This window comes from Thunnus maccoyii, chromosome 5 (genome assembly GCF_910596095.1).
Source record: "Thunnus maccoyii chromosome 5, fThuMac1.1, whole genome shotgun sequence".
Taxonomy (NCBI): Eukaryota; Metazoa; Chordata; class Actinopteri; order Scombriformes; family Scombridae; genus Thunnus; species Thunnus maccoyii.
Genome location: NC_056537.1, coordinates 21,382,210 through 21,402,457, shown reverse-complemented (window position 1 = coordinate 21,402,457; position 20,248 = coordinate 21,382,210). Strand labels below are relative to the sequence as shown.

Sequence of the window (20,248 nt, the reverse complement as noted above, 5' to 3'; positions counted from 1 at the left end):
GGTACCAAAATCTTGTCCCATTGCCTACAGATTCTGCATTCATATGCAGATATCTGTTAATAGAGATTACAAGTGACATTGTGACATAAACTGATGTTTTAGTTGCCAAAATCCAACCCTTAGCAACTGTAATCTCTTCACTTGACAAAGATGTGAAAATTGCATGTTGAATTTATGCAAAAGGCCTTTTTAAAGCATACATTTTGAGTTTTTATAGCAGAAAAAGTACAGGTGGAACTAATAGCATAAATAATGGCTCCCTTGTATTGTAGTTTCCCAATTAGCCATGTTACACAGTTCGAGGCTCCGACACTGACACACCTATATGTAGTAATGTTATTTGTCACACCTGTGCTTTTCCTGCTATGACATGTCAGAATGCTTGCTGTTAAATAGGCTCATGTTACTGTTGTGGTGGAAAAACATGATGTTAGAATAATTCCTGTCCATAACATGAAATATGAGTTTCATAGTTCACGCTCTTTTCATAGTAAAACTTCCTGTGTTGTCTTGTACAATCATAAATCCAGTAAAAACAATAGACACAGAAGAGTAATTAGACTCTTCTGAATAGAATGGATATCCAAATCATCTTTGCATGATATAAGCTGAGTGAAAAGTACGTGCAGCTGTTACAAAACACAGCTTTTTTTTTTTTTTTTGCCTATGGTTCCACTTCTCTCTGCTGAACCGTGAACTTTGGGAGTCCCCTGGCTCTCACATTGACTGTTTAGATTGAGTATAGCACTATTTGGCCTTCACAATGCAGCCCCACTCCGGCAGGACTTTCCCCTATCGAATTCATTGAGAAATGTTTACCTTCACACCCTAACATGCTGGGGTGGCCCCAGAGCATGAGGTTAATGGGCATAAATTGCAAGTGCTCAGCTGTGTGTACACTCAGATGTCAACTCAAAAACAAAAGCGCAGAGGTGTGATATCAAATGCATATACTGTACACTGTACATGTGCAGAAAAGCACAGAACCAAGGTTACATATTGTGGCTGCCTTTAAAATGACTGTCTGGCTGTCAGTGTTCACTGTTTTTACCTTCCACTGTGAAGATGAAACAAGATGAAATAATTCATATGGAGCGCTTGGTATGTGGTGCAATATGTGGCACAGATGTTGAAGATCTCCTTTCGAACATAAACAAAACCATTTCTTATGTCATACTGAGAATGTATGCTTCACATGATTTATTCTTTAGTTGGACTGTGATTTTCCTTTCATACTAAATATTCTTTATACATGATCAATCTTCACATGACTGCGGCTTGTAATAAAAAACATTAATGTCTCATCGCTTGTTTCTGGTTTCTTTGTGCTGTGATATACGTTAAGTTCATTTTGATTATTTCAAATATAACAGATAACTCAACAACCAAAACATGTAACTCTGCATTTGTACAACAAGGTACTTCTTGAACATCTCTATGTATAAGCTTGTCTTCTTGTTAGTATGTAAGCGTCTAGCCGGTGCTCTTATCCAAAGCAAAACAGTATGAATGACATGGCAGAGGATAATTCAACAGGACATATACTGTAGCTTTTATCAACTTGGAACCTGGGAACTTATCATATTATGGTCTCACTTAGCACATATTTATGCTGTTCAAATGTTCGTGGTGACTTTTACTGAATTCTTTTACAGAGGAAATGATTAAAGAAATGGCTTTTGAGTTGAGCTTTCATGTGTAATTTGGGCTCATATGTTGCATTTAATGGATGGACAGGGTTGGACTATATGAGGTGAATACCTCGTAGCTACTCTTTGAGGAGTGCAGATTTGCTATATTCATGTCTGAAATGACATATACAGAATGCGTTTGCCTGTGAGTGTGTGCACGTTCGCATTATTGTCTGGCTTTGATGTTTTCTAAATCTGCGTGAATACGTCATCATTGACTGTGCGGTTATAGTAAGCATCTTGCATTGATACATAGATGGTAAATTCTTTGGTGAGTCTCATGGGGGTTGATACAGCCGCGTGAGTCAGTGTGCCAGGATGGCCAATTTTAGTCAGCAGTCATTAACAAAAGGGAAGTCCGTTAATGTTGCTGAGCTCATCTACAGCTGCTCGGCACTGAAATGTGAAATATATTATCATTGCAAACACACACATACACACATGGCTGGTAAAAATAAGCAGTTTTGCAAGTTCTCGGAGACACAACACACACCAATACATTACTCAGTGTCTCCTGCTAGCTTCTTTTGTTCTTTGGGTCTTTTCCTTTTATTCTCTTTAACTCTTTTCAGGTTGAGGCCACATGTGCACTGGTGGAGCTTTGAACCTGTGTAGGATTAAGCGTGTCTGTCTGGCTGGATTCATTTGAAAACAGGGCATGGTGCGGCTATGGCATCTGATTCTTTCTGCTCTTCAGTCAGAAGTTGTTTTCCATCCAAAAAGTCTATGCAAATAATAATATCTTGAATTGAAAACAGGAATGGAGTTAAATATGATTTTTTTTGTCACTTAATAGTAGTAATAATGTGATGATTGGTAATGAAAATACAGCATAGAAGTTGATAATGAATTAGCAACATTTTGCACATCATCCCAGATATTCCCACTATGCTGTAAAAATGTCAGATGGCAAACAGCACTGCATGATCCATTCATAAGACACGGTTGAGCAGGTAATTTAGACATTACACACACATAACACATTCCATTTGTGTGTATTTTCATCTTCAGACAGCATGAAATGTGACCAATGACACCAGTCGTGAAAGCAGACTTCCAATTTGTGCATTACTAATCAATTCTTTTAATTGCAGGTGAATGTTTCTGTGTTATTGCCTGTGTTATGAGCTCTAACCCACACGATGGAAACACTGCTAATTTCTGATATATTTCTTGCAATATCTTGCTTGAATTATGTTTCACTGTGGAAAATGGAGCTTCTCTCAGTCTCTTTCTTTTCGTCACAGGCTGCAAATAGATGAAAGGTGTGCACCATTTCCACCTAGGCGTCTCTGCATTGCAATTCCCCTGTCCTTTAACCAAGTTGCTCGGTTTAGGCGAACACAGTGAGAAATATAGCTCACCAAGCTGCTCTTTTTAATTCTTTCCAGGAGGTGAAAGAAAGGCCTGTGGTGGTAAACCTCTCATAGTTTTAGAAAGAATAAACAGTAAGCATTGTGAAGAAATAAATAAAACTGTAATAAAAGAGCTACACAGGAAGTTGGAGTTATGCACTGTTTTTTAAATTTTTTAAAATTTTCCAATTGAAAATGGAAAACTGCTCCAATATCAAAGGCAATCACAAAGGAAAACAAAAATATAGAGTTTACAAAATAACCTCAGAAATACTCTTGATTCCTTTTCCAAGACCACAGATTGACATTCTGTGAACCGTATTTACCATAATTTACTCTCTCTTTTGTTTATAGGTGGCATTTCCTTTCATACAAAGGCTGACAGACGTATGACGGCATCACCAGTAAGTACAACACACACCTGATCTAATCTTTTTAAGTCCATAACAAATGGTGACTCACAGTACATCCAATACAGCAGTAACAACGACTGGAATAATATGACTCATGTCCATATATAGAATGGTGTTTTTTTATTGTGTGTGTCTTTGCAAATTATGAGATTCCCCAGTGTTTCATATAAAAATTTCTCTCATGGATGAAAATTTGTCTGCATCTTTGTGTTTACCCCTCCCACACGTTAAGGCCCATCCCTGACCACAGCCAATAGGGGATAATGCATGGTTGATGCTTTGCCCCTCCCTGTAAGATGTAAATCTTTTTTCTTTTTTTTTCTCTGCTGACCACCACGCTCCCAGGAAAAGACAACAGTTTTCCAAATGACACGGTTGTAGACTTCCGATTACAGCCCTGTCACTTACTCTACCAACGTGTAAACACATGATGGAGAGACAGACAGACAGAGAGAGAGAGAGAGAGAGAGACGAAGAGAGGGACAGAGAGAGATGTGCTGGGGTGTGTGGGCTGCTTTTTGTTTGCCACCAGACATCAGACCATTGGTTAGAAGGGCTAACATAAAAGTTATAACAACATGATGCCTTTAGTTAAGCTGTCTCACTGCACAAGCCTTTTGGCTCTCAAGAGGATAAGTGAACATAAAACAATAGACATAACTCATTAAATTATCTTGTGATGTCATAAGGACCCTATGTTCCACCTCAGCTGTTCTCTATATCTTCTATCTTGTTTTAAAGCAGCAGCAATAACATAACTTGCTGTAATCTGTTATACATTTTGATCCTACTGACAGCCTAGACATGTGCACTTTTGTCTCATATACTGCAGTATCTCCTTTAAAAGATGTTTAAAAAGGAGTGTCAAATGATACATTTCTCAATTATAGCCATCCAAATGATTATTACAATTGTTTGAGCCATCCACAGCATCTTTGTGATCCTGTGGCCTGTGAGAAGACAGTCCTAGTGCTGGCTTCATCTTGGCCTCCTGACCAAAAGTGTGATAATTTTAGATTGAAGTCTCTCACATGGTCTGGAGCAAGGACGGTATTTGGAAATAAACTTGGAATTTAGCTTAATTGCAGTTTACAGATTTAGGAGGGGCAGCGTTCTCTTCTTTATTTTCTTGCATAAATAGAGAGTGACTGGAGGCCAAAGACATGAGGTTTGAAACCCACAAAAGAGGTTAAAGAACGTCAGAGGCAGTAAGGACACTTTTGAGCCTGGCTCCTTTGCTCTGCCTAAGGCTTAGCCATGCTCTGCCCCTAATGTGAGATCCTTCTCTACGCTCACCATATCCATCAGATTTATTATTCCACCCAGGCTATTAGGTCTCCGCAGTAAAACTCGACTGTTACTTTTTAACTGCTTTATGCACAGCCAAGTTACAGTGTTTGCTTTTTTCAGATGCTAATTTCTGTTGTAGGAGGTGCAGAACGTTTAAGTTGGGAATTTTCCCCATTTTTGTTCAGCTGGATCTCCTCACAGCAAATGAATCCTCCTCTGAGGTCCTCAAACTCTGACAGCCTCCCTGCACACACTGTTTTGTCCAGATATTTCCCATTACCTCATTACCATTATTTGTAATTGCTCCCTGTCATTTCATAATTCTTCTTTTTATCTTTTTATCTGACCCTTACTCTATTTTACAAAAGCCTTTACTTAATTAAGTTTTTCCAATTAAAAATGAACACTAAATCAAACACACACACACACGCATGCATGTATGCACGCACAAAGACACACACACACACACACACAGATTTACACACACACAAAGTAAAAATGACAAAAAGTTGAAAAACAGTTGTCCGGCCACACACACTCAGGTAAGAAATTGGCTGATTATAATCCTGAGAAAACAGAAAGGTTTTAAGTTTTCTTTTAAATGTGGAAACAGTAGTGAGTGATCTCAGGTCATCTGGTAGTTTGTTCCAGAGAGCAGGACCAAAGTAAGTAAAAGTTCCCTCTGAAGACCTGGATCTTATTCTTGGTTCAGTTAGACAACAACCACCACGTGACCTGAAGGATCTGGTTGGACTGTAGTCAGTGAGCAGGTCAGTAATGTACTGGGGAGCCAAACCATTAAGTGCTTTATAGACTATCAGCAGAATTTTGATCTTGATTCTGTGCTGTACTGGGAGCCAGTGAAGAGATTTAAGAACTGGTGTAATATGTTCATATTTGCGTGTTTGCGTGTGTTAGTGTGACAGCACGATGTGATTTGTAACTTATGAAAATGATATCATGATATTGTTTTCTGGGATTTAGCAAACAGGCAGAGGGAGGAGATGTAATGGATGTGTTTCAGGTGGCGTACCAAGGGACAGGACATAAACTGTGAACCAGTTTAGGAGATTCAGTCTTCTTTCTCCCTCTCTTGCTGCATGGAGTGTGAATGATTGAGTATCTGGGCCTCCCTCATGGTCAAACTTGCTTGGATGACAGACATTAGATCAAGATAAATCTCATATTGAAACACTCAACACACTCACTAACATCTGTCATTTGTACCCTTGTATTAATGTTAAGTTTTACAGATGCAAACACACACACAAATACATGTGCACGCACTTGCATGTTTGCACACACACACACACACACACACACACACACACAGTATGCATGTTGGAAGGAATGCTTTGTGAAATGAAGATAAAAGCTATATTCTAGAGACTAATTATGAGAAAAATGGCTGTTAATAGTGTGCTCTGCTGGAAAGGATGCCATCCAAACTGCAGTATGTCCACATTAGCTAGAAGCCATCACTGCCCCAGACCTGGAAAAATAGTCACTTCAAAGACGAGGTAGGTCAAACTCAAGAAAACAAGACCTCGGCACGGGACATAAATCACTATGTATAGCCTGGGTTGAATGGAGAATAGGGGTAGGTAGACGGGAGTGTGGGTGATGAAGAGGCTCGCTGGGAAGAAATAAGTAAGATTCAAGGAATGAGACCAGGGGTCTTGAGATAGGATGAACATGTAAGCTTTTGAATAGTCCCAAAGGATAAAGGAAAGACAGTGTGTGATTTGGGGCTGAGTGATTCAGGGAGGAAATGGTGAGTGACTGGGGCCTATGGAAAAACGTTTGTAGTAGATAAACAGGAAGAAAGGGAGGAAAAATGGAAAGAATGAAAAGTCAGTAGAAATAATTCATTTCATTGGTGGGAATTTCAGGTCAGCTGATAATGTTTAGGCGTAAAAGTTCATAGCTGGATTAGTAGATTTGTTTGATGATTATAAATCAATGAAGAGTGTGAATAAAGTAATATTGTGCAAGTGCAGGTGTGAATGAGTCATTATAAATGTTCTCTCCAGTTCTTGTTTGCACACATTTTTTAATTCTTTAACTGCAGATCCTGATTCATACTTCACTCTGTTTATCTGTAAATCTACCCGGCTCAAACCCAGATTTGGCTGAAACCTGAAGGGAACAACTAGAAGAATGAACAGCTTATTCACTGCTGTGTTTATGAACACACTGATTTATTTTCCTAAAGGAGTTGCTGTAACTGTTATTTTCTCCCCAAAAAATAGACCAGTATATTACCATTCCTTTAATATAATAGGCAGATAACACGGTCCTGTTTCCTTGGAATTACAGTCATATGTAATTAATTTACAATAGAGATTTTGTTCAATGAATTTTTTTTTCCAATATACTGCAACAGAGGCCAGGCTTCATTTCCTGTGTTGTGCATCAAGTCAGCGTTGACCTTTTCGAATAGTCCTTTGATATTTAACAGCGTAGGATGACATTTTGGGAAAAATGCTCATTAGATTTCTCACAGTTCGTTGAGAGCACCAAATTCCACTCACGTCTCTTTGTTGAGAATGAAGCTAGAGTCAGGAGGTGATTAGCTTAGCTTAGCATAAATATTGGAGACAGGCAGGAAGAGCTAGCCTGTCTCTGTCCAGAGTTTAAAAATCTGCCTGCCAGAACCTTTAAAGCTCAGTTATTACCACTATATACCATGTTTGTTTAATTGAAACACAAAAAGAAATGGAAAAAAAAAACAAGTGGAGGTGCAGTGCAGGGATGTCCACCATGGTGACAATGACAAGTGACTGATCCTTACCCTGAAATAGCTCCAGCATGTAACTCCCTGTAAAACCACAACTTGTCATTTTTAAATTTCTGTTTGTGTGCTCATTAAACAAATAAAATATAATGTATTATTTAGTGAGCTTTAGAAGTGCTGGTAGATGGATTTTGTTACCTTTGGATAGAACCAAGTTAGCTGTTTCCCCTGCTTTCAATTTTTATACTAAGCTAAGCTAATGCCCTCCTGGCTGTAGCTTAATATTTAGAGGACACATATGAGATTGGTATCTATTCCTTTAACTAGGACCTTTAACAAAGTGTTATAGTTTTCAGACCTTCACCATACCTTAAGCATACGCCCATGACCACAATGTCTCAATAATCTTACTGGTGGTTTTTTGAGTTGCCTAAACAATGATCATAAAAACACCATCAATGCATTCAATATGAACACTTTGTATCATAATGACCATTTTGCAGATGCATTCAATATACACATTTTGTCAACATATAGCTGTACGGTGCAAGATCAGGCATAGAGAAAGTGCTTTTCTCTACCTCTACCCATCAAGAGGCCTTTGTAACACTGTTTGCTCGCAGTTTACATTCTAATCCTTACCTGTCCTCGTTTTTGACATCTGTGACTGCAGTCTAAGCATCTGTAAATCCAACATTTCATCTGTAGTACTTAATGTTTACCATCTAGAGGAGACCCTTTTGAGCAGAGTCTGGTTTACCTGTCAGTGTGAATGGTTGGAGAACACCTCAGAGAAGGACTAGTGTGAGCCAGTTTTGTTACTGTGTTTGTTCTTCCTGTTCACTAACCCTCCCCTGCTTGAGAGCTTGGTGGGTGATTGACAAGTGGGAGTGATGCTCGGGGTCACAAAGCGTGCAGACCTGAGGAGTAGGACCCAGTTTCATGACCGGACATGCAGGCTGACACTCCAGTCTTATTTGCTAGTGACAGACAAGTGGATTATTAGTATAAGAAGGGTGTGGATCTCTGACCCAGAGAGCATAAGAATTCATGACTAATCAATAAGTTACACTTTCCCATTTCTGGACTGTGGCACAGAGATGAATACATCATATCTATTTCATCATAAAACATATCAAGGATTTTATTTAATACCTCTAATCTTCAAAATATTTAACAGTTGTGATCATATTTTTCAATAAAAAGATTTCACAGTTGATAGTGAAACAGTATTGTCTTCTGTCTTCAGTTAATTCTTTTCTAAAGTGCGTCTTTGTTGTTTGTTAGCAATTCCTCTCTTCTGACATTCAAGCCTTTTTTAAAAGCAAGCATGAATGTTTAACCTCATATTCACTCAGTCTGCAAACTCTGCATTTAGTTCTTTCACATCGAACAACTGAAGTCATGAATTAAAAAAACGTTGCCGTCCTTAAAAGCATCTGTTATCTAAATATCCTAAATTTGACACATGAGTTCCCTTCACTGAAATCTTTTACCATGCATCTTTAAGATGTGACAATCTGCTGACACTAGCGGGTTTCAACAGAGCACAGGCATCTTATCCATCCCACTAGGATTTTCCTTAAATCCCATTCAGGTAGAGAACAGACTCTGCTAACAGATGAAAGCTCTCGGATCTGCTTTACTGAGCTCCTACAAAAAGAGCTGAAATGCATGAGCATGATTAAGGATACCCAGGTGAATTTTATTTTTAAATAAATTTTCCCACAGACTCTGAATGCAAGAATTTTAAGTATTTGAAATGTTACAGAGAATCCAGACCAGTGTTTTTCTTTACATCCTTGAAATAGAGTTTTATGAGGTTATTCAGCCATACATGAGCATAAATCCAGCTCTTTGGTTTTGTTTACAATAGCTTTGCTGGCTAGGTAAAGGAAGCCCATCCCATGTCTTAAACACTGTTGTAGGCTGATTTAGGAGTGTGTATCCCAGAGTTGACCCTTTCGTCTCTGCCCTCACCCTCACCCTAACCATAACCCCAACAATGTTCAAAATACTTCCACTGCATCACACAGAGCAGAAAGTTAACTCATGCATAGTTTTACACCAAGGGTTAACCTTATGCTATAAACTTGAACAGGTAAATTATACGTCTCCAAAATTATAGCCTTTATGCAGCTTTGATTTTATGAACTGCAAGATGACCACAGTGAGTAATACAACAATGAGAGCTACATTCTAGTGAGCTGAATGTAGCTCTGGATTCAAAGTCTAGTATATATGGAGGGGATTATAATAACTACCTAGACATACATTATTGACTTGGTGACATTTTGTTTAGACATTTGAATGGCTGTCATGTAGCATGTGCTATATAAAGCCCTCAAGCTTAGACACTTACTAACTTGAAGTCAAGGTGGTACTTCCATCGCAAATGTTTATCCATTGAAATTGTTATTCCAGTATAAATACACTAGCTCCTGTCTGAGTTTGCCCATGTTGGTAAATTTTTTCTTCTGTGACCAGAAAGTAGATAGAAGCATAATGGCAATATATCCATTTAAAATGTGCCAGAAAATATTGTATGCAACAGTGCACAGTGGTATCAATGTTGATTTCCTGTGCATTTGGCTCTAATATTAAACTAAATATAAAGTTTAGACAGTTTAGGGTCAGAACTGTGGTAGGTTAACGTATTAGTTCCCTATAGTTGATCATTTAACTTTTTTGATTTAGAAAACAATATTGTTGCCACAAGGTTGTTTGCTGGTCTAAGTACAGCTGTTTTTCACACTTAAAAGGTGAAAAGTTAAGTTTGTAAAATATTCACCTGGATAATTTCCCGGTTTAATAACCCAACACTTGCTTTGTAATGTGCTGAGATTATTGGGCCTGAAAACCACACTGTACCGAACCCGTACTGTAGCTAAGATTTTCCATGAACAAGTGCGAACTGTTCCATAAAAGTGTCAAATTCTTTGGTTGCTGACTGTAATTATTTAATGCCCTTCTAAAAAATTACATCTTTATTCTTTAGCAGTATGAAGTCATTGTTTTTGTTTTTTTAGGAGTTCTCGTGTTTATGGGCTGATATTTGTTGCCTACTAAGTGATATTTAATTTTAAAATGTTGTTTCCACTCCCTATAAGCACTTATAATATCAGTTACCGTGACCTTCAAGCTCTCTTCGCGAGCTCCCCTTTCCTTTTGCTTTTTTGCTCTCACTCATCTCCTGAGGTTACGTTATATCAACGATGCCATCAACCCCAAGCTAGGTCTTGTTGAGGTATCCATCTTTTATCCCCAGTTACTCCATATTTTCCTCCAGGGAGAAATGAGATCATCACCACTCTCTGCACATAATATGTGTCATACATGTAGACACACAACTACAGATAAAGTACACATATACATTACCACAATTATTCACACAGGCTCATTGTATTGTCCACAACTCCAACATAAATGAAAGAATTATTGTTATACTTATAGTGAAGGTCCATAATCTGTCAAACAAAGCATTCACATGTCATGTCTCTCTCTCAACCTTTTCACAATTTCCCCTCAAGTGTTGTGATGACAGTACATTATTCAACTGACAAGAAAGCTGAAGATAGAGGTTAATGAAATGGAGGTTTTTTTCCAAAAAAAAAAAAAGAAACTACAGAGAGATGAAATTGTGAAAAGAAATGCTTTGTTTTTGTTGCAAAAGGTGATGAAACTGAAAAAAAAGATGGCAGTGAATCTATATGGCCGTAGAGGACTCTGGATCTACAGCCATGCTGTTATGTTCATTTGCTAATTAGAACTAAACACACAGTATAGCTGTGGCTCCAAAGTATTTTGAGAGATTAATATTTTGACCTCATGATGACACTGAATGAAAAGTCAATAAATTAGCAAAGTTATCGCAACTCATCATGTGTGGAACATGATATGTGTACTTAATTTCACTCAAAATCATTAAATGTTAACCTTCTTGTGGTGCTGGAGGTCAGGGGATCACTAAACGCACTGGGATACATTGTTTGGAAACCAATAATTTTGTGCCAATCCAACCAATATATGTTGAGATACTTCACTGGATAAGGGAAAACTTTTAACGGCTGGTTATAGTTAAAAGGTCAGTGGATCACCAAAGTTACTGAATTATAAATCATCCTGTGGGGAATGTGAATATCAGAACCAAATTTTATAATAATCCATCAAATAGTTTTTGAGATATTTCTCTGAAAATTGGAATAAATGTCAACCTCATGGTGGCGCTAGAAGAAAAGTCAAGTATAGCCTTCATCTTCTGGGGACCACACATGTCTGTACAAAATTTCCTGGCAATCCACCAGATCATTGTTGCAATATGTCAGTCTGGATCAAAGTGGTGGGCCAAGAGACCGGCCAACCGGCTGACCGACCAACCAACCGACGTCACCATCCCTAGAGCCAAGCCGCTAGCGTGGCTAAAAATACCTCCCCATGCACATGACAACCTAGAGTGTTTTCTCAGTTGCCCACTAACTCTAAATCACTCCTAATCATTTTTTAAAAAATCACAACACTGTTCCCTTGGAGTTAAGCTGTGAGTTGGGGGGACAGGAATGAAAGGGACCCCCACTTTCTTCAAGTTTTTTCTGCTGCCCAGTTTCTCATGAGAGCAAAACAACAGCCAGAAGCCCACCCTGAGAAGGACCTGAAGCTATCTTTTTGTTCATTTCATGAAACTGTCTCTGTCTGGCATAAGACTGATTAGATGGGCCATCTTACTTTCTCTTATTCATTTGTTCAATGCACCAGTCTGATGTTGAGATCATTCTCCAGTCTAATGTACTCCATATGGAGAAAATGTCTTGATAAAAGGACGACAATACTTTTTTTCATTAACTGAATCATTTCAACAAATTCACATGGCTGATTAATTGCTTCTTGACTCATCTACTCAAAGAATTGTCATTGTTGACCAATTTAATCATCAGCCACACCTTCACCAGAACTTTAAGCTAATTACTAACATTCACAATTAAACAAGTCCCATAAAATCCAGAAGGGAGGTGCTTCACAGGAACAAGCCAAGTTTCAGTCATTTCTGTATTCTCTGCTGTGTTCTGTATGTCAGCAGTATTGTGTCTTGAACTCAGTACCATTATATAACCCCAGATGGTTCTCTGGCGCCTCTGCTCATCTGTAACATGTTCATGGGTCCAGCCGGTATACACACCAGAGCATGCCGGCGGGCCTTTGATCTCTCTCCCGTCCTCCTCAAAAGAGTGAACCTCTTCAAACTTGTCCAGCCTGGATGCATCTAGCCAGATCTCCTCCAGGTCTGATGAGTAATGGAACGCTACTGATCTAATTCGTTGCATCCATGCAAACAATATGTCCCCTACGGATAAGCTGTAGCACTCGTGTTGGCCTCTTAGGTAGAGCGACAAGCATCCATGAACACCGCGCTGCAGGTCCAGGTATTGTCTCCCTCAGTAGGCCCCCAGTCCTAAGGAATGCCAGTGGCTGCCAGCTCCAGACAGCCTTTCACATTTTGACTCCCTGTAATTCACTCTAAAGGCAGACGAGCTCTTGTATCTATGCCATATGCTATACTGTGGAAAGTGCGTGCTCAGATGTTTAAGCAAGGTGTTATAGATGTTTGGCTGTTTGCGGAAAGCGGGCCTTTATAATAAGACATTTGTGAAATGCATTTAGCTGTGTTGATAGATGTTTACAGAAAGTACCTGCCAAATGCAAGGCGAAGTACAGGTTTTATATGGAGCCAGTTTACTGCAATGTGGCACCATACAAACTCTAAAAATATACAGTGGCTTATCATTTGCGCATATATACATCTGTGTCTGTTTTACGTCTGTATATGTGTGCATGTTTTTGTACAGATCTGTGTATGTAATCCAGGGGGTAAAGGACCGTAAAATATTGTGTTGGCTTTACTCTGTTATGCTCTTGTCGTGAGTCTCAGTGAGAGGAGGTTGGCTTGACTCTCTTGTTTTGGATAATTGTACGCTGCCGAGGTCTGTGGTCCCCTTCTCTGTCTCCCTGTGGCCTAGGCTGCAAGAGCCATATTTAGGTTGCACGTCCTCCTCATCCTATCCTGTCTCATCCCCATCCTGTCCGACACACCCCCGCAGTAGGGGGCAGATAAAGGGATAGCAAGTGGTCCAGAGGCCAGACTCTAGGTGCCCGAAGGAAAGTATGCTGGGTTACTTGCCTCGACATTTCAGTAGCGTTCTTTGTTTTGGACCTGTTTTGTGGACATAAAGTCGAATGGTTTGGTTACATAAATGTTTTTTAAGGAATTTATGTAACCAAAAATATTTGAAACCATGCTGTAGCTTTACTAGTTTTATTTTATTTTTGCAGGTTGTGCTCTACTTCTCTGTGGTATTTGGGGCATTGCAGTGTGTTTATGAAATGAAGAGTGACAGGCTGTTCACACATACGGACTCAAGAGCTGGAACAGAAATAGCATTGTGAATGGGACCTGGCATTGCATCCTGGCCCCCCACTGAGATACAGATACTGAAAAGGTGCCCAGCAACACCACAGAGGGAAAATGAGAAAGAATCCACTTCATGCAAATATCCTCTGACGCAATTCAAGCTACAACAAGGCAAGACTCAATCGTGCTCGTTTTGATTCCTGCGGACCTGGAGTTGTTTATTATTCCACTCCACAACGTGTAAGAACAAAATGGAGGAAGGCCCATGGCCTCCCAATTCTCTATGATGGGTCTTTAACAAGCTACTGGAACTTTCAAAAGAAGACTGAGGGGCAAATTCACAAAGTATGGATTGCTGCCACTGATAGCACCATGAATTGCGTATCATTTGCAACCAGTATCTGCCCCTTCTCAAGGTGTGATTCACAAAAGATATTGTGCTAATGATATGAAGGCGCAAACATGCCCATAAAGTATTGCAGCTGAATGGAATTTTTCCTTGTTTTGCATCTGATTGAGTGAGCGGAGTGGTTTCCAATGTTTCAGGCTTTTCTCCACATATTAGCACACATATTGGAGATTGGTCCATAATGAAAACTGCAGAGAGCACAAAAGCCTCAAATTGCCTGTCTTTAATTAGCAGAGGTGCGCACACACAGAGCTTTCCACAATCACAAACCAACTTTCATGTATTTTGCTTCTTTTACTTCTCTATTATTTCGCATCTTTAACATTATCTACTGAAATGTCAAATGTCAAAATATAGCTATTAATGTGACTCAGGCAGGTCTGAAATGTGTAGATTAATGTCTGAATCTTACAATAATGTCGTTCAGGTGTCACTGAATGTATCCGGGATTCTGCAGAAACATCAGTACTGATGTTCTGTTTGTTGCCCACAGCTGGCTGTGTATCACAGCTGGCTGCAGCATCACACAGCAGCTGAAACGATAAGTGCATCTCCAAACTGAGGCTGTGTGCATTTATGCATGCGGCACAGCAGCAGTAACTTCATTAAAACCGGATCGGTCAGGATCTGACTGTAATTAATGTGCTGTGATCTGCTACACATCTACACATGTCAGCTGTTACACACTGATTCCAGGTTTATACAGTGGAATTGTTTGTAATAAAGCAGCAATAAAGAGTGAGTGTGTTTCAGTTACCACCAACTCTGAAGATGCAAATAATTTTATTCTAACTGCATGTGGCTTTTAGCACTGGTCTTTGTGAATTGGACTGTTTTTGCAGTGAGGCTCAATTGCATAGAGAGGGGCCAATTTTGTGCCAAATGTATATATAGTCTATTATATAATTTACATATGTGCAAATAGCAAAGGAGCACTGAGATGCTACTTGCGTGGCGGCGCAGTTTGGGGTGCCTTTCACCCTTTGCGGGAGCTTTGTGAATTACAGTTTCTTTTTGTCTCATTTTCACAGGTTTAGTGGCCATAAAAGCTGTGGTGAATTTGGTGAATTCACCCCTGAGACTGTATTTCCCATAGACTGAGAACTGATGGCCCATTAATACAGTGTCTACATGAGAAAACAACTGTTTTAACTCAGTTAGAACAGAGTATATAAATCATGCGCTCAACACACACACACACACACACACACACACAGACAGCTACAGAGACTCCCCACTACTTTTTATCTTAATGTGTGAATGCACCAAAAGACTTGTGAATGAAAATATTGAGAACTGGTTAACTGCAGAAACTCCAGGAGATATGGATGTCTTAAGCCATGAGATTTATTGACAAACACAAACTTGATCGATCAAGGAGACAACAGTCACATATCAAAGTGCTCGTGTTGACACAGTGAAATGCCACATCAAGTCTGAGGGAAAGATGTGGTACCACTCTCAATTATTCAGGCAGCACCCAGGCGACCTTGTCCCTAGTCACAACATTGCTATAAAATTGTTGACTTTAGTGCTGTCTCTATGGCAACAATGATAAAGCCAGGTCAGCTTGACCAGGAAGAAGACAGCTGTCTGCTTATCTAAGGAGCATTTCATACATGGCACATATATGAAAATTCCTTCACAAGGCTTACTTGTTTATATTTGCATTGGAATAACTATGCAGTAAAAATCATGAATTAAGGTTGTAACATTTGGAATATTTCAGACAAAGTTAGTAACATACTAATAGTTATTGGGCCTTGGCACCATAAACAGCACAGAGTAAAAAAATGTAAGGAGCCGTGATGGCGGAGGCTTGTAGCTTCAGTTACTGGGGAAACAGTGAAATAAGACCAGTACAAGAGTTTGAAGGCTCATCAGACCCCAAAACATCACATAATACTATGACGAAGGACTTGACAATTCTGGAAAGTTATCACGGCAACAATTATTTTATCCTCCATAGCAACAATCACAAGGTAAACAGTAGATATCCTGTGTGTCATTGACATTACAAAGTAGTCTACCAGGAATATGCACTTACACATATTTGACTGTCCAAGAGACCTCCTTGCCTGATGTAGCTACATAGCATTGCAGCAAAAGTTTACCCTGGTTAAACAGTGCTGGTGCCAACACAGTGGCCTTATTGAAATTAATGAGGGCTGTGTAAGGAACTGATAGGTTGCCTATCTGAACCTGCTACACAATGGGCTGGCTCTTCATAGAAGTAAAAGCCTCTCCTATTAAAATCAGTCTTGTTGTAGTGCTGTGTTTTTGTAAAGGTGAATAACTTAACAATGTAGTTGATTCATGCATTTAAACAATTGTTTAAAAGATCACTTAACATCTTGTTGGTACAGTATGAGAATGAACCCAACAGCATGACCGGTACATGCTTTAAGACCAGTCTTTCAGTGGTAAAATATACACTCACCAAGCACTTTGTCAGGAACACCTGTACACCTGCTTATTTACGCAATTTTCTAATCAGCCAATCACATTGCAGCAGTGCAGTGCATGACATCATGCAGATACAGGTCAGGAGCTTCAGTTAATATTCACATCAAACATCAGAATGGGGAAAAATATGTGATCTCAGTGACTTTGACTGTGGCATGATTGTTGGTACCAGACAGCCCGCTTTCAGTATTTCTGCTCATCTCATGGGACTTTCACACACAGCAGTCTCCAGAGTTTACTCAGAATGGTGAAAAAAACAAAAAACATCCAGTGAGCAGCAGTTCTGTGGACAGAAACACCTTGTTGATGAGAGAGATCAGAGGAGAACGGCCAGACTGGTTTGAGCTGACAAAGAGGCTACAGTAACATACAGTAGTATGCACAACACGTCAACCCTTGAGGCAGATGGGCTACACCAGCAAAAGACCACGGTGGGTTCCACTCCTGTCAGCCAAGAACAAAAATCTTAGGGTGCATTGGACACAAGCTCACCAAAACTGGACAGTTGAAGACTGAAGAAAAATGTTGCCTGGTCTGATAAATCTTGATTTCTGCTGAGACACATAGATTGGTAGGGTCTGAATTTGGCATCAACAACATTGAATCCATGGACCCAACCAGCCTTGTGTCAACTGTCCAGGCTGGCGGTGGTGGTATAATGGTTTGGGGAATGTTTTCACTTTGGACCCTTTACTACCAATCAATCATCGTTTGAATGTCACAGTCTATCTGAGTATTGTTGCTGACCATGAGCATCCCTTCATAGCAATGATTTACCCATCTTCTAATGTGCTTAGTGCACCATGTCACAAAGCCAATGTCATCCTCAAGTGATTTCATGAACATGACAATGAGTCATCCAGTCACCAGATCTAACTCCAGTAGAACACCTCTGGGATGTGGTTGAACTAGAGATTCGCAGCATAGATCTGCAGCTGACAAATCTGCAGAAATGATGCGATGCAGTCATGTCAGCACGGACCAGTCTCCCTTTCATGTGTTGCACAGAATCAGGGTGGGCCAAAGGAACCTCCCTCAAATGACTCTTGCTCACCACATTTCTCTCCCTCTTCACTCCACCCTTCTGCTTCTAATGTTCACCTACAGTAACACTTTCTATTGCTCACCACTTTCTTTTCTCTACCCTGTAGAAATCCCCCCAGAGGTCCACTTTGTAAGTTCTCAGACTGACTGCACTCTCATTTGTGGAATGATACAGATGTTACAGTATGGATATCTCACAGAGAGGACAGACCCCATGTGCTCCATACATCTTCAGTCGACGAACGTCACCCCATCCTGAGCAGCTTTCTTTGATCTTTCCTTTAATGATGCCCTAAAGTTGCTCAGAAACTCAAATGAAAAGAAATGGTGTCAGATGCATCTGGTTATAATATTTTTTCTCTGTCATCATAGTGGGCATGTGTATCACTAAAGAATAATCTGTTTGATGATAACATATAGTTATCCTGCAGCGGAAACCTTTAGGCAAAGAGATTAATGTTCTTTTTATCCTGATGATTTTCAGATCATTCACTGAAGTCACTGTTTATGAACTGTCAGTCAAATGAAGTAATGGCTAAACTATAGGTACCACACTTAAAATCATAATCTATACGTGATATACACAGATTCTTGCGGCGCTACATGCTGTTGAGTGATCACGCATGGATCTCAAGACATTGCCTGCATCAACTCGTATGCCTGTCTCCTGCGGCGAATGATAGTAAGAGCAGGTGTTACTGCAAACAAAGGCCTATGGGAGAACTCTTGATTTTTCTGGCTCAATCTCCTTTTTTCCCCCTTTTCTCTTACTTGCAGCATCATTCTTTCTCACATATGTTATTCTACAGAAACACTCCTTCACCTTCTCTTTGCCTTTCAGTTTAGTCAACCAGGAAAGAATTTACTACCGCTGGGCTTGGATTCCAATCATTATCTGCTGAAATCACCCATGTAACGCACATGCATGTTTTATAGCTTGAGGGCTAAATTTCTATTTTTCTTTACCTTTAGACTCTTTATCAGGGAGAACATTTACTAATTCATCATTCTGTGACCCATTTTTCTTTTCCTCTCTTTGAATGAGCCCTGCTACCTTGTTATGTAGAGTTTTTTTTTTAATATACCTTAATTCATCAATAGTGCCTGCATTAACTGATGGGTTTATAAGGTTCACTGTGTGTGTGAGGCACATGATAAGATCAGAATAATTATGTAACCCTCAGATTTTTATTCATGGAAGCACCTGCGTGTGGTTTAAGACTATGAGGAATGACAGAGCAGGTGTTAGTCAGTATTAGACCAGGAGAGGAGAGATGCTGCCCGGCAAGTACAGTAGGTACTATAAACACCATCAGCCACAATGATGTGGCGATGTCCTTCTGTGGAAAAGCCCAAAAATGCCTGTTTTGTCAATACAAATTTTAAAATGATAAATGATTTCCAGGAACAAGTTTAGCTGATTTATTTTCCAGTGATTTCACTTCATCGCGTTTACAGGAATGTATTCTGCCCTGTGCCATCATGCAGCAAACTTTACTGGTGATGACTAAAAGATTCTAATTGTTTGAATTTTTCCAAACCTCAATGCCGTAAAATACAAACCCACCATTTTCTGAATTTCTTGTCATACCCCCTGTAGATGCTCGTAAGTCCTACTGTTAACTGGAAGTGGGATGGAGAATTTCCAGTATGTGTGTGCATGTGTGTGTGTACGTGTGTGCGTAGGAGCACCATTCCTCAAGTTATTCATCGTACTCACTGTGACAACATTTCCCCTCATGTCAAGTTATCTGGGATAACATTCAGTAGAGTAAATAAGGATGTACTGCTGATGTAGGTGATCACAGTAGAGCCCTCCCAGGATCCGTTGTCTTATTATGACATGCTACATGTATAAAACATTGTGTTGTCTTACTCTACCCTCATTTTTGTAGCACCGTCCATCAGATCAGACCATTATCTGGTTGATATCTTGTAGTCTGATCCTGGCATCCCAACCTTCACCTGTGTGAGCATCTAAAGAGAGCCAAGTTAGTTCTGGTATTGATTTGCGTACATATAGGTGTACACATTCTTACATGCATAATTGCATGTGCATATGCACACATACACAAACACACAGACACAGACAATCACACAATCACTTGGAGACAGAAACATACTGTACATGCACACATTTGGGATATGGGCTTAAATATTTGAACCAGTTGTTAGGTTTTAGCACATTTGGATCCATGACAGAGCTGAATGCCTCTTTTGAAATTTTGCTCAATAAGGGAGAGAGAAACGGGAATGCTTCCAACTAGACAACCGAGAATTTGGGAAGACTCTGGGGGAGTGAAGGATGACCATCCAGCAGAGAGAGGAAGCTGTGCCAGATTCTCAAAGACTACACCATGACTCACAGGTCAAGGCCCCTGTGCCTGTAAACAGGATTTTTCTCATAATTTGAGCACTGAATCACATGTTGTACTCATAC

The 20,248-nt window shown here is 39.7% G+C and overlaps 1 protein-coding gene across 2 annotated transcripts in view; it reads left to right on the top strand.

Annotated features, from left to right (window-relative positions):
• Positions 1–20,248, top strand: part of LOC121897062 (zinc finger protein 469) — a 198,433-nt gene that overhangs the window by 110,966 nt on the left and 67,219 nt on the right. For both annotated transcript variants that reach the window (XM_042411329.1, XM_042411328.1), the window contains exon 5: positions 3,401–3,450. The gene's annotated coding sequence lies outside the window, so the exon portion shown is untranslated. The remainder of the gene's footprint in view (positions 1–3,400; positions 3,451–20,248) is intronic.